This window comes from Lutra lutra, chromosome 3, assembly GCF_902655055.1.
Source record: "Lutra lutra chromosome 3, mLutLut1.2, whole genome shotgun sequence".
Lineage (NCBI taxonomy): Eukaryota > Metazoa > Chordata > Mammalia > Carnivora > Mustelidae > Lutra > Lutra lutra.
This window is the reverse complement of record NC_062280.1, coordinates 33,646,260-33,662,587: the sequence shown is the minus strand read 5'-3', so window position 1 is coordinate 33,662,587 and position 16,328 is coordinate 33,646,260. Positions and strand designations below refer to the sequence as shown.

Sequence of the window (16,328 nt, the reverse complement as noted above, 5' to 3'; positions counted from 1 at the left end):
AACTCGCACACTTTCAGCTTAGATTCTTGGATGGATGGGGTCCTGCACCAACTGGGTTCTAGAACCTGGAAGTACAGCAGGTTTAGGAATGAGTGTGTACTCTTTCCTCCCATCTTAGAATTTCTATGAAAATTTCTATATGTCTTTTTACTTACTACGAGTCAGCCCTGCTTACGAAATGTAAGGTATTTCTCCTGTAGTACCTCTGTTCTCTGCTTACCATCATAATAGGCTTTCCACTGTAGCTCAGGATTCTTTCTAAATGGCTTCTTTGGGAAATTATCAAGCATTTTCTATATTAGATATTTTTCTATCTAAGCAAGTGGAACAGAGATGAGAGTCAGCTTACCATCAGACTTGTACCACTGAGACTTTCAACCACTAAGGCAGGTCTCATCTGACTTTACCACACTAAAAATTTTTAAAATTGTTTTAATCTAATCCCACCCTATTTCAGTTTTAGCCAGAAGAAAAACATTTTATCTTATTCTTGAGCCTGGCAGTCTTGGAAAGAACATAAGGAAAGTCCCCAGAGCCTGAGTCTAAGTCAAAGTCACCCAGTGACCATCAGTCATTTCCTGACCCCATCACCAGGGCCATTTTTGGAAGCTGCATGGACCCTAGCTGCTGCCCCCAGAGCACAAGGCTACCTTCCCTGAGGACTTGTGACCAGCTGTCAAGCTCTGATAAAGTCACATACTAGACCTTTGAATTCCTCCTCCAGCAAAGAAATGAAGGAAACAGCCCACAACTGAAAAAAGACTGCAAGCAAATAGAAACGTCGGCTTTTAAGTTTTCATTTTGATTTTTAAAAATTGGAAATTGGGGATATTTTATGATTGAGAGAACTATGAAGATAGGTTGGCGTGAGGACCTTAAGAGGCTGAGGAGAGACCCAAGGACTCTTGAGCTACCACGATGATGGTAGTAAGTGGCAGTAATGGCAAAGCTGGCTTTGGTTGAGCTCTTAGTATCCTCAAGAACTGTCTAAAGAACCTGAGATGTGCTGCCCTTTTTTATTCTCCACAACAGCTCATAAGGCAAGACTGCTATTATACATACCTATTTCACAGATGAAGAAACTGAGGCACGGTAATGTGAAGTACTTGTCAAAAGTCCTGTAATTAATTGGTAACAGAGCTGGGATTTGAGCTTGGGTGGTTTGTCTCAGGAGCCTGCAGAATCCAAGAAGATTAATCAAAGAACTATGAAAAGTCATAATCATCCAAAAACATTTTTTTTTTTTTTTAGAATATTGAGTTTTTCTTAGCATGTTTGCCATGTTGGGAAAAGAATTAAAGTAAATTCAAAAAAGATGTCTTCAGGTGCATTTGTTTGCTGACAAACCTTTTTAGGTAAGGTTTTTTGTTTTTTACTTTATTTTTTTTTTTTACTTTTTATTTTGAGATAGTTGTAGATTCATATGCAGTCATAAAAAAAAACGATGCAGCGAGATCCCTTGTACCCTTTCCCTAGTTCCCCTAGTGCTAATATGTTGCATAACTATACACAATAGTACATGCCACAGCTGGGCAATCGACATTGGTATAAGCCATCCATCTTACTCAGGTTTCTGCAGGCACTCATTTGTGTGTGTGCACACTTACTTGTCTGCAGTCTTATCACGTGTGTCACCACCACAGGGAAGATAGCAAAGAGCTCCGTCATAAGGACCCTGAATGTCACCCCCTCCACACACTCCCAGCCTCCCTAGCTCCTGGTAACCATTAATATGTTCTCCATCTTTATAATTTTGTCATTTTAAGAATATTTTATAAATGGAATCACGTGGTATATAACCTTTTGGGAATTGACTTTTTTTCACTCACCATAATTCCCTTGAGATCCATCCAAATTGCTGAGTGTACCAGGAGTTCATTCCTTTCAAGCTGAGTAGTGTCCCGTGTGTGGACACCACTGTGAATGGGCCTGTGGATGGGCCACAGTTTCCTTAAGCATCCACCCAGTAAAGAACATGTGGGCTGTTTCCAGTTTGTAACTATTACAAATAAAGCTGCTATGTACATTCGTGTACAGGATTTTGTGTGAACATGAGGTTTCATAAATGTGCAAGATTGCTGGATTGTATGATTAAATGCATGTTTAGTTTTGTAAGAAACTGCCAAACCATTTTCCAGAGTTCACTGTACCGTTTTACATACCCACCAGCAGTGTGTGAGTTACCCAGTTTCTCTGCCTCTTCTCCAGCATTTGGCATTATCACTAACTTTTATTTTGGCTGTTTTGATAGGTGTGTAGTGATAGCCCATTGTAGTTTTAATTTGCATTTTCCTAATGGCAAATGATGTTGAACACCTTTTCATGAACGTATTGGCCATCACTATATTCTCTTCAGTGAAACATTTATCCATCTCTCTGTCCATTTTCTGATTGGAGTGTTTGATTTTTCTTTTAATGTTGCATTAATAGAGTTCTTTATGTATTGTAGATACTAGTCCTTCGTCAGATATGCAGTTTCCAAATATTTTCTCCCAGTATGTAGCTTGTCTTTTCATCAACCTCATAGAGTCTTAGAGCAAATATTTTTAATTTTGATGAGGTCTGGTTTATCAGTTTTTCCTTTTTTGAGTCATGCTTTTAGTATCAAGTCCAAATAGAATTTTGATTCCTGCCTCTCCTAATGCAGTGGTCTAATTGTTGAGAAAGAAGGCAGTGGGACAGGATGGACATTGGAGCATGTATGTTTCTTCCAGCTCCTGTCTAATTTGGTCTCTGGTGTGTGTCATGAACAGGTTGTCACATTTATGGCCCCAGAGTAGACCTCGTCTTAGAAACACTATAGGATGATGATAGTGTGCAAAGAATGGTATTTCCAGAGTCTCAGTTTCCAGAACAATTTATGATACCTCCTAGCACAAGACTTTTTTGCACTTGAGATCTTCTGTGTGGAATATTCCTTCTTGCCCTCCTTTGTGTCCCCCTTTGTCCCATCATATCCAGCTCACACTCTGATGTCCCCACTATGCGGCCCTTCCTCAGAGCTCCCCCTCAGCCCTGTTGACATTCAGAGCAGACAACTCCTTGTTGTACAGGGCTCTCCTGAGCCTTGTAGGATGTCAAGCAAGATCTTTGGCCTCTGCCTTTTAGAGGCCAGTATCACCTTTCCCCAGTTGTGACAACCAAAAGTGTCTACAGATGTTCCCTGAGGGACACACCTGCCCAGGCTGAGAACCTTGGCTCCAAGCCCTCAGTTCTGGGAGAGTAGGTGCTGAGTCTGTCTTGTTCATGTTCTCACCTTGGCACCGTGCCTGTCACACTGGTATCCACTAATGTTTGTGAGAAGTAAGTGGACAAAGTGTAGCTACTGTCAAACTGTTCTTTATCTGGCAGCCTTGGAAATCCCACCCTGACTGCAAAAGAATCAAGTTGTGAATATGAGCCGTAGAAAACTAGAGTCCTCTCTATACAGAGGAATATGGGCTTCCTTGTCCTTCTGCCCACTGGCTGAGATGAGGATGCATGCCTCTTCCAGTTCCTGCCTGATTAAAGCCCACATCCTCTCCTAACACTGCCGATGCAGGGGCCCTCACAGCCACTCACTCTAGACCTCCTTCTGAGAAAAAGAGGGCGTCCCCGCAGACAGGAAAGGAGCTCCTGCAGGTGGCATTTGGGGTAATGTGGTGCAGGGCACTCTCGGAGATCCAATTCAGCGTTCACCTGCTGGGTCCCCTTTTCCTCTAGCTGAGCCCTGCTCCCTTTTCATGAGGCAAGGGAGGAAAAGAGGGGTTTGGTCTCCATTTTGCTTAGCAAAGCACATAACCAGATGTAATTAGTGCAGAAAGTTCCCAGGGAATAAGTACAGTGGCCTTAAGAATAATTTAGGGTATGTGTGAGTGATTTAGGTTTTTCTCTCTGTACCTGGTAGTTCTGCTCCCTGAGCCTGAATGATAGAGCCGGCCGTGGCTTAGCAAAAAGCCTGCAGTGGGGGTGGCTGGCGGGAAAGCAGACAGCCATTGAGGAGGACAAAGCCTGGTTATGTCACCCTGGCTCCCTGATTCTGCTTCACGGGGAGGCTGTCAGGGGCTCCCAGAGGCTGACTGCACAGCATTGGGAAGCTTAGGGACTCACCCTTTCTCCTGTGGAGGAGTCAGTGCCTGGTGGAATGCCTTCCCCGATGCTTATGGCTCAAAGCTTGGTATAACATGGGCGTCCCCACACCTCCTGCCGCAGAACTTCTGTACAACAGGCTGTAGGTGAAGGTGCTTCGATGGGATGGACCAACCACCCAGAGCTTTAGATACTAGTAACACAAACCTTCCCCACTGGGATTCGCAGAAGGGAAGCCACTGGTTTCCCTCCTCTCCCACATGGAAAAGGCTCGGATGGAGAATCCTCGGGAAAGCCACCATGACAGTTGGTGTCCGTGCAGTTGTTGCTGTGACAGAAAACCATCTTTAACTTCAGACAGAAGCCTTGATTCCAAATGAAGGAAAGTCAGTGTGTCACGGCGTGACAGTGTTGGGGGGAGAGTGGGAAAGTGTGCTTTCTTGTGCACTAGCCAGGTTCTCCCCCTTGGCACTAACACACACAGATGATTCCTTGTGTGGGGTGTTTTCTCACACATGGTAGGATGTTTAGCAACATCCCTGACCTCAACCACAGGATGCCAGTAGCACCCCTCCCAGTTATGACCACCCAAAATGTCTCCAGACATTGCCAAATGTCTCCTGGGGGGTAGTGTACCACCCTCCCAGTGGAGAAACCACTGCATTAGAGTAAAAACATTCTGTTCAATTCTTGTGCCTCGTAAAGCTGTGGTCACTTGTTTACTCCTAGTATTTGATGATTTGATGATTTAAGCGCAGGACAGAGAGGTAGAAAGAAGGCAGTTTCTCTTCTTTTTTTTTTTTTTTTCCCTCGGTTGACCCTTTAAACTCCATCACAGTACGCGGCATGACACATTGGCTGAGCGTGTCCATTTTCAGATGTGTCTTCACCACCCATGATCTGGGCAGGCTACTTAATTTTTCTGGGCTTCCGTTTTTGTCCTCTGTAAAGTATAAATACTAATGTCTACTGAAGTTGAGGATTCAGCTAGATGTTGAATATGTAAAATTCTAGGTAGGGTATCTGGTGTATAGGAGACATTCCCTGAATGATGGCCATTATTCTTGAGTACTTAAGAATGTACTCTACAAGTTGTTTTGTTGTTTTGTTTTTTTAAGAGAGGATGGGAGGAAGTGCGGAGGCAGGTTGCAGAGTAAGAGGGAGAAAGAGAATCTTAAGAAGGCTCCATGTCTAGTGCGGAGCCCAGTGTGGGGCTCGATCTCACCACCCTGAGATTATGACCTGAGCTGAAACCAAGAGTTGGATGCTAACTGCCTGAGCCTCTCGGGCCCCCTCTGTACTCTACACGTTTTAAGCAAACTGGATTTTTTTTTCTTTAATTAGCACTAACAGTTGCTGCTGCTACTTCGAATAGTGGCTGGAACAGTTAATTTCCGTTGAACTACAATGTGTTTCATAAATACTGAGTTCCTGCTCTGTGCCAGGTATTATGGTAAATGTAGGGAATAAAAAAAATTAATAAACTGTTAATCCCTGCCTTTAAGTACCTAATTGGTAGATTTAGCTATATAAATGTGTCAGATCATGTTCATCAAAATAGAGCCATCACTTACTTAAAAAAACTCGCTGCGAAGTGATCTGTGGGCTGGAATGGGGTATGACATGCATCTAAGTGTATATAAAGGGATCCCGCTGTATTTCTCAACTTTCTCCCTTTCCATTAACTACCATTTTAATTCAGTTTTCTATGATCCTGTGACTTAACCACTGTTCTCATGCTCTGTAGTCTTCTCTGCTGTCCCTTAGTATACATTTCAGCTGACCTAAGTTCCCACTGCTGTGGTTTTATAAACAGAAAAAGGGATGCTTGTTCTAAAGTGATGTGTTCACTGTAGAAATTTTGAAAAATACAGAACAGTATAAAGAATGATAAACTCCGGGGTGCCTGGGTGGCTCAGTGGGTTAAGCCTCTGCCTTTGGCTCAGGTAATGGTCTCAGGGTCCTGGGATCGAGCTCCCCATCAGGCTCTCTGCTCAGCGGGGAGCCTGCTTCCCTCTCTTTCTGCCTGCCTCTCTGCCTACTTGTGATCTCTGTCAAATAAATAAATAAATAAATAAATATATAAATATATAAATAAATCTTATTAAAAAAATAAAATACAATAAAAAAGAATGATAAACTCCTCTTCCCACCACCAGAATAATTACATAGATCATATCTGGATATCCATCTTTCTAGTCTTTTTTTTTCCCCCTGTGGTGTGTATTATTTTTACATAGTTGATTATATCATAGTTTTCCTTTTCCCATTAGGATATATCCAGAATCTATTACCATATCTTCAGATTTTTTTCCAGTATAGTTTCTCAGCAGCTGGTTGATATCCTGTTAGGTGAATGTCATGAAGTGACCCTTATGCTCTCCCAGACGCAGCCCCTGAGCCAAGGAGAGAGTATGAATGATTCATTGAGGAAGTGCTCCGGGGTGAAACAGTAAGAGGGTGGTGGAAGTGGGAATTGCAGAAGAAACAGCTGGCTAGGGAGTGATAGTAGCACAATCCCATGTGCACAATCCCACAGTCTTCCTTCAGGTGGTCTCTGCCACCTGGAGGGTGGGGCGTGGGGGGTGGGGGAGGTAGCAGAGGAATGCTGTATGGAACTCCCAGCCACTTAAGGCTCACCAAGAAAATGGGCTCCAACTCCCAGACGCAATCTGCTGCTGCAACGGGTGCAAATATTGGCAACAAAGCCCACAAAGCTGGTAAAAGGTCACCCACAGGGTCCCCTTCATTGAAAACTGAGATTGCAATGATCATTGTTACTCCAGTTATTTATTGCAAAGACTATTGCAGTGATTCTGCTCTTAGAAATAACTCCACAGGGGGCCTGGGCGGCTCAGTGGGTTAAGCCTCTGCCTTTGGCTCAGGTCATAATCTCAGGGTCCTGCATTGAGCCCCACATCTGCACAGCAGGGAGCCTGCTCCCCCCCCCCACAACCTCTGCCTGCCTCTCTGCCTACTTGTGATTTCTCTCAAATAAATAAATAAAATCTTTAAAAAAAAAAAAGAATGAATGAATGAACTCTACAGTAGACATTTATAGGCCCAAACCTATTTGATTATTACCTTCAGATTGATTAAAAGAAAGAGTATTACTGTTCTGATAGGTATATACATTTTTAAGGTTATGCATACCCCAAATTGCCTTTCGAAAAGCTGTTTTGTTTTATTGATTTACACTCCCAACACCTACTGATCTTTTTTTTTTTTTTACTAGCAACAACCTGGAGAGCATTGATTTCTGACCTATGAATTGAGGACCTGTAGACAACATTGGAGCTATTCTAAGGGGTCAGAAAAGTCATGTTGGTAGTCCAACTTTGAGTAGAGATTGAATAAATAATACCTCAAAATATGATTTTTAGAAATGTTTCTAGATGCTGTTATAGATAAAAAGATTCTGTATTTTATTGAACTGTTTATGAATTCATAGTAGTTTTTCTCCTGTAGTTTCACAAGTACTTTTTAAAAACATAATTAGTTGGGAAATATCTGTAGTACTTGTTAATGTCTAAAGAAGGTGCTACCTTGTTTTAAAGATTGAGAACCACTGGTCAACATCACTGTAACATCTTAGATCGTCTCTTGGCTGTCAATCAGGAAATCACACATTTGAACTCTTACATCTTAATGTGCTAATAAGAAAGTGTATAGAACTTGATACCATAAATAAATTAGACTTAGTGACCTGAGACAACAGACAGAAAAACATATCTCAGAACAAGTAAACGTTTTTTGGAACATACCCGCCTCTCCTCCCATCATAATGGAACGCCTCCATTCTCTTATAGAGACAAGGAAATACGCTAGCATTATCTTACTCTGTCTTAAAATATGTTATAAAGATACAGACAGGGCTATATCAGAGTGGAAGTTTTGTGTTTGATGCATTTTCTTAGCCTGATCGTTGACACTTTTTAAATTGCTATTGAAATAAAAATCAGTTTATTTCAGGTCTTGAGCATTGAGGAAGACAGGGGGAAGGGAATGAACATTCATTGCGTACCACTCTGAGATGGGTACCATTATGTTAGTTACTGTCTTATGTTTCTGTTCGTGCTTACAGAATTCCCGTGGCCGGTGCTGGAATTTGATTTCTAATATAGTGTGGAGGGGAAAACTGAGGTTGGGAAAGACTGTGACTTGCCCTGGATGTCTTGGTTAGTGGATGGTAAAATTGGAATTTGAACCTTGGATGAATTTCTCCTTACACTTAGAGGAAAATAGAATAAATGTCCCACAATCTTGTATTCTAAAAGATAGACAACTAACAAAGCCCCAATTGCATTCTTCCTCCTAGCCTTTCCCTTTACCCCAAAAGAGATTTCAGATAAATGATCTGTAGATGAAAGGCACTTTTAGATGTCAGAGAGTACTTAACAAAATGTGTCTCTTCCAAGGAACCATTTAAACATTGTTGCCGTATATTTCACTGGCTGGAAATTTCGTTCCTGACTATTTTTAGGTTCCTTTTGGCTAAATTCATTAGTGTCACAGATCAATCAAGCAGTTTGAAGTGTGATAAAATTTTAAGAAAAAATTCCTCAGAGGTCTGTGAACATCTCTCAGTAACCTGAAAGAACATTTTAGAACCACCAGGCTGCTGTCGCGGTAATCAGTGGGCATTTCCTGTTTCCTAAGTTGTAAAGATGCTGATTCATTCTGCTAACACTCCACACACTTCCAAGGGCATCAAGATGCACTTCAGTGACGCTTGATCATCTGTTGTAAGAGAATGTGGTAGATATTAGTAAAACGAGGGCAGATTTTGATGTGGAATCCTTTTCAGTAACGTTAGCAGAAGTGTGAGAGACCAGAGTCATCCTCTTGCATTCATAGGACCATATTTGAGGCTTAACGTCAATTATTCGCACATAACAGCCTCTATTACTTTGCAGATCCAGCCTTAATCACCATGGATCACCTCCTCAAGTCCCTAGAAGGCCTCTTGCCAAACACCCTTCAGACTTAGACCTGTGCCTGTTGGCAAAGTACTGAAGGGCAGGCAGTATTTGGGCCTGATGGCTGGGCGGCACAGACTTAAGGCCACTTGGACAGCTGTCTTTGGCAACCCAGCACTTTTCCTTCACATTTGTTTCTCTGGGAAGAACTGGCGGGAGATGGCACAATTCCATATAACCTGATGTGCAGTTTTCCTCTGCCTCCTGTAGCCCCCATAGAAGAAATGGTCCAGGGGCACCAGGGTGGCTCTGTGAGTTAAAGCCTCTGCCTTCAGCTCAGGTCATGATCCCAGGGTCCTGGGATTGAGCCCTGCATCGGGCTCTCTGCTCAGTGGGGAGCCTGCTTCCCCCTCTCTCTGTCTCTGCCTGCCTCTCTGCCTGCTTGTGATCTCTCTCTCTCTCTCTCTCTCTCTGTCAAATAAACAAATAAAATCTTAAAAAAAAAAAAAGAAGAAGAAGAAATGGTCCCAAGGCAGAACAATATGGGGCCTTGGTTCTAAGAATCAGGAGCCTACAAACACAGAGACCAGAGGGATATCTGCAATTTCCCAGTCCAAGAGTAGTGGTCAGCCTTCATTGAAGAGAGGGGATGGTTGTCACTCCTTCCCACCTAGATAAACTGGGGGACTCTCCTTGTCATGCTGGATAACAAGGTACTCTCATTGTTTGGTTCCCACAAGCCATCAGGATGGGTTTGATCCAGGAGACAAACTGTCTTCACATGAGGATGATCCATATTTATTATCCCAGCCCGGCTTTGAATGTCCAGCTCTTTTCCCCATCTTTTTCTCATCTGTGGCCAGTAAGCAGTCTCTCTTTCATAATTTGAACTTTAACATTTGGCTATGGTCCAGAGAGTGCTGTCAGTGGATTTTGGATTTTCCACATTGCCTGGGATTCCCACAGTTAATTTAGAGTTTATTTGGTGAGGATACTCAAATTGTCTCTAAATTCTGTCTCCCACTGAGGGGAACCAGAGCTCCTTCGGGAAGTGGCTGATTCTACCTAGGGCAGGAAGGGTGCAGAATGAGCCTGGAACATCTTGTCAAAGGAGAAAACAAGGAAGCTCTTGAGACTATGAGGTTATATGTGAGCTCCATCTGAAGAGGCTCATTGTGAGCATCAGAAAAAAGAATAAAATTTCAGTGGATCAAGACCCTTTATGATGTGTTGAAAAACATAGTTTCATAATTATACTAAGCAAAGAAACTAAAAAAACCCTCTGATCAAGTCTGAGATACAGGGTAACCAAGTCATCATTTTAAGAAGAGTCTAAGAAATGAATCACACATTCATCCTGCCCTTGCTATACAAGCTGAACGTCACAATAAGGGAATGGGTTGGTTATGGAAAACGTCTTTTTATAGAAGTGTTCCAACTAATAAAGTTAGAACCACAGTAGCATCATTTGGCAACCCTAATAAGTGCACTTAGGCAGTGATCATGAGCAGCTTCTAACATCACAAAAAAGAGACATATGGCCACTTTCTCCTGCTTCCAGCACCCGCTAGAACACCTCTGTGAAACATTTTTGCAAAAAAAGATACTTGAATCCTATCAGCCTCTAGAGCAGAGGAGGCAAACCTTCTGTAAAGGGCCAGGTAGTGGATGTTTCTGGCTTTGGTGGCTGTATGGTCTCTGTTGCAAGTGGGCAACTCTTTTCCACTTGCTGTAGGAGCTCAGTGCAATCATGGACAAAACAAAAAGTGTGAACAGGGTCTGGCCAGGAGCTTGCAGATCTCTGCTCTGGGTCTAACTGTGAACTTACAGGGAAGTACGGAAGTCAGGGCAACTTGTTAACCAGCATCACATGAATGCAGTTAGCAAAATCTAGACTGGGGGAAACTCTACAAGATAAATAACCTGGTTTCTTCAACGATGGAGTTCAGAGGACGGCACCTGGGTGGCTCAGTAGGTTAAGCTTCTGCTTTCAGCTGAGGTCACAATCCTGGGATCCTGGGATGGAGCCCTGCATCCCGCTCTCTGCTCAGCGGGGAGTCTGCTTCTTCCTCTTCCTCTTCCTCTGACGCTCCCTTCTGCCAGTGCTGGAGCTCTCTCTCTGTCTCTCAAATTTAAAAAATATAAATAAATAAAGTTCAGAGGAAAAAGCTAAAGATAAAGTAACTGAGGTAAGATTTTTTAAAGGGCAAGAGACCTATCAACCAGTTGCAATGTGTGGACCTTACTTTGATCCTGATTCAAATAAACTATTAAAAAAATTTTGAACACTGCCTAGATATTAACATAGTAAAGAGTTACTAATTTTTGAGGGAGATAATGATACTGTGTGTATGTATGTGTGTGTGTGTGTGTGTGTGTGTATTCATTCCTTAGGTGTTGAAGCTATTTTGAATAATATGTCTAGAATTTGCTTCAAGACAACTGTTAATTTTAGAAGAAATAAAATAAGCCATGGGTTGATCATTATTTTTTTTTTAAGATTTTACTTATTTGACAGACAGAGATTACAATCAGGCAAAGAGAGGAAGGGAAGCAGGCTCCCTGCTGAGCAGAGAGCTCCATGTGGGGCTCAATCCCTTGACCCTGGGATCATGACCCGGGCCAAAGGCAGAGGCTTTAACCCACTGAGCCACCCAGGTGCCCCAAGTTGATCATTATTTTATAAAGGATGGTGGGTACTGGGGATTTATGTTTTTTTCATATATGTAAAATCTTTTATGACATAAAGATTTTGATACATAGATTTTATAAAATATACTACTTGAAACATTTTAGAGAATGAGAAGGGATGGAATATTTGACAATTTAGTAGACAGTCCTGGGTCCTCCTAAAACAGATGTGAATCATCAGAGGAGTCCTCCAGCGTTTCCCCCCAAAAGTGTTCACATACATCTTATTTGTTATACTAAATAGAGCTGACAGCCTACTATTTATCAGCTGACCAGTATCACTTTATCTTTTGCTCATGTCTTATATGTAAAATAGGTTTTATTTTGTAAAAAAGACAATTAGGTTGAACATAAGCGACATAGTACATAAGAACATATACATAAGCGACATAATACATAAGAATACATAAGCGACAAAGAACATAATCTTTTGTGACCCGCTGGATTAATCGGCCATTGTTGAATCAGTTAGTACTGATTCAGTGCAGGAGTCTGGTCACAAGCTTGCACAGCCTGGAGAGGTGATGTGAGTGGTGGCAACGATGGACAAGGTGCCTGGGAGTGGAGGGAGCTCACACACAGCCCCTAGCGGTGGTTTGGTTGCTGTGCAAGATGTCTGCCCTAGGAAGGAGGGCCCAGTGTTACCAAGGTCCCATTCATTTTCATTTTTCCTGAGAATAACTCCGAATCTAGATCACATGTGACATCTTCCAAATTGTAGCTGCTTAAGATATTCTAAGAATGCCTTTTATTCCAAACCAAACACATGAGCATTGAGCAGCTGGGTTAGTCCCATGAATCAACCTCTGATTCAGTGACTACCTGTGATAAGGCCCTAAAGAAGACCCCGTAGCCACTAGGGTTTTAGAGTCCCATGGCCTTACTTTCTGTGAGCTTCCAGTCTAGTTGGGAGGGAGATGCACACTGGAAAAACAAGATGGAAGGTACAGTTAGGAAATACTGTGGAAATTCAGAGAAGGGGGTAAATAGAGCCATCTGGGACAATCTGGGGAAGCTTCCCACAGGCTGTGGACGGAGTTGGGGAACCACAGGCTGTCACCAGGTGGCAAGATAGGGAGAGAACCAAAGACAAGAGTACATGGGCGAGACCCAGGCCTAGACCCTTTAAGAAGACAGTTGGCAGGTTTCACAGACCAGTGGCTCTCCATAATCTGCCCATGAAGGATTTTTCAGGCCAGGATAATGTCCTGAACAGTCGGGTGAGCGCAGGCAGCAAATAGATGAACGCATACCCTGAAATTCAGCGGAAGGTTTGAGGATTTGAGCTGCAAATCTGAGCATCGCCTGTGTGGACGTGACAGTTGAAGGGATGGCGTCTGTGGAGGGCGTGTTTCTCTAATGTCTGCCCTTGGGAAGGGAGATGGTGCTCAACGTTAAGGATATGCTCCGAATCTGGCATTTGTAAAACCACCAACTCTGGCATTTACTACACTGAATCTCACTTGAAGCTCAGAGCCATGCCTAGTTCCTGCCCAGACATCCCCCACACTGGAAAGGAAAGGCTTGGAGTAGGAGACACTGGCAGTGCACGGGGAAAGAGAATCCCACATTTGAAAGGTTATGCCTGTGGTGACAGCTTTATTTATAGGTTTATGATCTCCCTCTAGTGATGGCCTCAAACAGACTCTTGGGGTGTGTGTGTGAGTGTGTTTTACTGTTATGAAAAGATTATTCAAGAAATGGAAACATTTAAACAGATTTATGATCTTCCATACTAATGCTCTACATTTGGGCAACAGCTTTATTCCTTCTCTCTTATTTGAAAGTTTCAAGTGTAATTTCTCCTAAAAATAAACAGGAGGTTACTATGTTCTTCCCATAATGAGAGTCTCCTCGTCGTAGAGAGTAAGCATTTTAGAGCCTGATTAACTCCAGCAGATACTTCATGTAAATGAGTGTCTATTTGGATATGAATATGTATCAGGTAAGAATTTCATAAGCCAAAGTAATTTATGCATCAGCACCCGCTCTCCTGGCTACTGAACTTTGGAGAGGAGCGAAAGCTTAGTCTCAGAAATGTACGTAAGCCAGGTGGGCCTAAACGAGGGAGCATTTAGCCTAGGAAACTGAGGCCAAGAAGAAGTTATGCCCAGAACATCAATCAAAAATAGCTCCGATTCCAAGTTCTGCACAGTTCTGACACTGTCCCGGTGCACTGTTAGGAGACTGCGCATAGACCTCTCTCAAAAAACTTCCCAAATCTAAGAATCCAAGAAAAACACCCAAGGCAGCCTTCCCCCACTTCATAATGAAACTGTTCTTTTAGCAAAAAAAAGTCCTAACGAAGCAAAATTCTGCTAAATAAGATGGCTCTTTATTTGCGAGACGATCTTTGCTGACTCTGAGAGGTTGGCACTGTTAAATGTTTCTCTTGCTGATCCCCTCTACCTCTTTCATAGTTGTCTACACGAACCTTTAGCATGTGGGTGAATCAGCTTTAAGCAATCAGAGGCAAAACCAGTTTGATGTCCTTTCTGAGTGTGCACATTCAAATATTTTATTCAAACAGTTGCTAATCCAGGAGGATTGCTTTGGGAGGCTTGGGGAGTAGAGAGCAGGCATACGGGATACTGTCGGAATGGACTCTAATGCGAGAATCAACAATTCAGATTGATGAAGCTGGCGCTAGTGACCGGACTTGACCATTTGTAACAAAGATTGTGCACATTGTTTTAGACTTTTAATGGCTTTGTGGCATAGTAAGTTTTAAAAAGGAGATTTATTTCCAGAAGGAAGGAAGGCTAATTTTTAGATGAAATGAGTAAAGCCTACATAGTCAGCATTTGGAAGCTCTCCAATGTCCAGGAGACTGAAAGAAACTCAGGGGATTGTCATGGTATTAGAGACAGTCCTAGGTGCCAAAGTCAAAATAGGCCACACTGGCCATAGGGGAAAGCCCCAAGTAGGAGGGTATGTAGGTCACTTGCATGTTTTGAATTTAGACAGACTGTCTTAACACAATTAATTATTTGACAAGTAAGTCCTGGAGAAGCTCTGTATGTTCTAAATTTTTTTTAAAAATGTGGTTGTTTCACAACATATGAGAAAATTGCAACATCACCTTGAATGATGGTCTTAGCGATATGCCTTGTGGCCCTGGGTTGGGAGGGTGGGTGCAGTGGGGGACTCTGCACTGAAAATGTTTGAAGCTCACTGTGCAGCTGAGGACTAAACACAATCACTTTCTCTGTCACGCTCAATAAACATTATTTTGATGCAGTTAAAAAATAATTAACAAAAACCGAAAGTATATAAGCCATTGGGCTTAATCCCACGTGTATTTATTGAACCTCTACTATGACCTGGAGCGGGAAGCAGGACAGATGAATAGAAAGGAAGACAAGGAAAGCCAATTTTACCTAATGCTCCTGGTACCCTTTTCTTTGGAGCACAGACACCTACTTTCCCTGGACTCTGGGTCCCCCGTTTCCTAAGAGGCTCCCCTCTTACGTTTTCTTTGCAGACACTCCGGGTCTCCCACTTGTACATGCGCACTCCTCTGGGAACTTGTGCTTCGCAAAGTTCGGGTCTCCAAGGGAGGAACCAAATTAGCCCCGTCAGGAATTCTGCTTTTGTTTTGCTGACTGCCTCCTTTAAGCTCTTATTTAATGAAAGTATTTGCTTTTCTGTAAATACATGTAAATTTCCTACCTCTTACTTGTCACAGCCAAAGGAAGCTCAGTAAGTGGTAATCAAGGAAGAAAGTGTATTTCAGACAAATCACTGTAATTGAGAAGTACCATTCTCACAATTGACAAATTGACCAATTGTTCTGCCCTAGTGTAGATTTAAGGATACCATTGAAGTTTATTTTAATTAACAATCCCTCAATTAAGAAAGTAATGTGCTTATAGTAAAAAATAAATAAATACATTGAGGACAACAGGTTTTATGGTAGTCATAGCGACCCGAGGGATTCACTCCCCCTTTTTTTTTTTAAACCCTCCTGTGGTTTCTTGTGACCCTTAGAAGGAAATCCAAGGGCCATATACACTGGGTATCTGGGCCTTAGGGATCTGGGCCCTTCTTCCTCTTCATGTCCTCCCCCAACTCCTTCCTTGGTGGCCACATGCTGGGGGAGTTTGTGGGAGTGGAGGATGCTTCTTTGTCATTCAGGACTCATCACAGTGTTCCCATGGCAGAGATGTCTTCCCTGACCCGCTCTCCCTCATGTCCCTGCCTGGTCCTTCATTTGCTGGCTCAGTGTTTTATCGCCCTGGCCCTGATCCCTCCCTGAAGTTACTTTATTGCTTACTGGCTGATCTTCTGTCTCCCTTCTACGGTGTAAACTCCAGGAAGGCAGGGGTCTTGCCCATCTATTTATAGTTGTATGCCCAGCGCACACCCTAGTTCTCCATAAATACTGCTTCAGTTAAAAATGAAGGGTAGTTGTGAGTTCAAATGTCATCTGGTGTGTAGTTGGGAGCCTACTAGGTGGAGGATCACTTCCTCTCCCTCACCCAGCCCCCTAACAAAATATGGCAAAAACTGATTTAATCTATGCCATTCTATTTTAAATAAATTAATAAGACCCTCAGTTATACTGAGTACAGTGAATCATACCTAGATTGAATATAAAGTAGTCCCCCCCAAAGGTGTTCATGAAGAATTCACATATTTTTTTTTAAT

The 16,328-nt window shown here is 42.6% G+C and overlaps 1 protein-coding gene across 1 annotated transcript in view; it reads left to right on the top strand.

The window, feature by feature from the left end:
- SERPINE2 (serpin family E member 2) overlaps positions 1 to 16,328 on the top strand; it is a 62,326-nt gene that overhangs the window by 18,921 nt on the left and 27,077 nt on the right. The gene's annotated exons all lie outside the window — the stretch shown is intronic.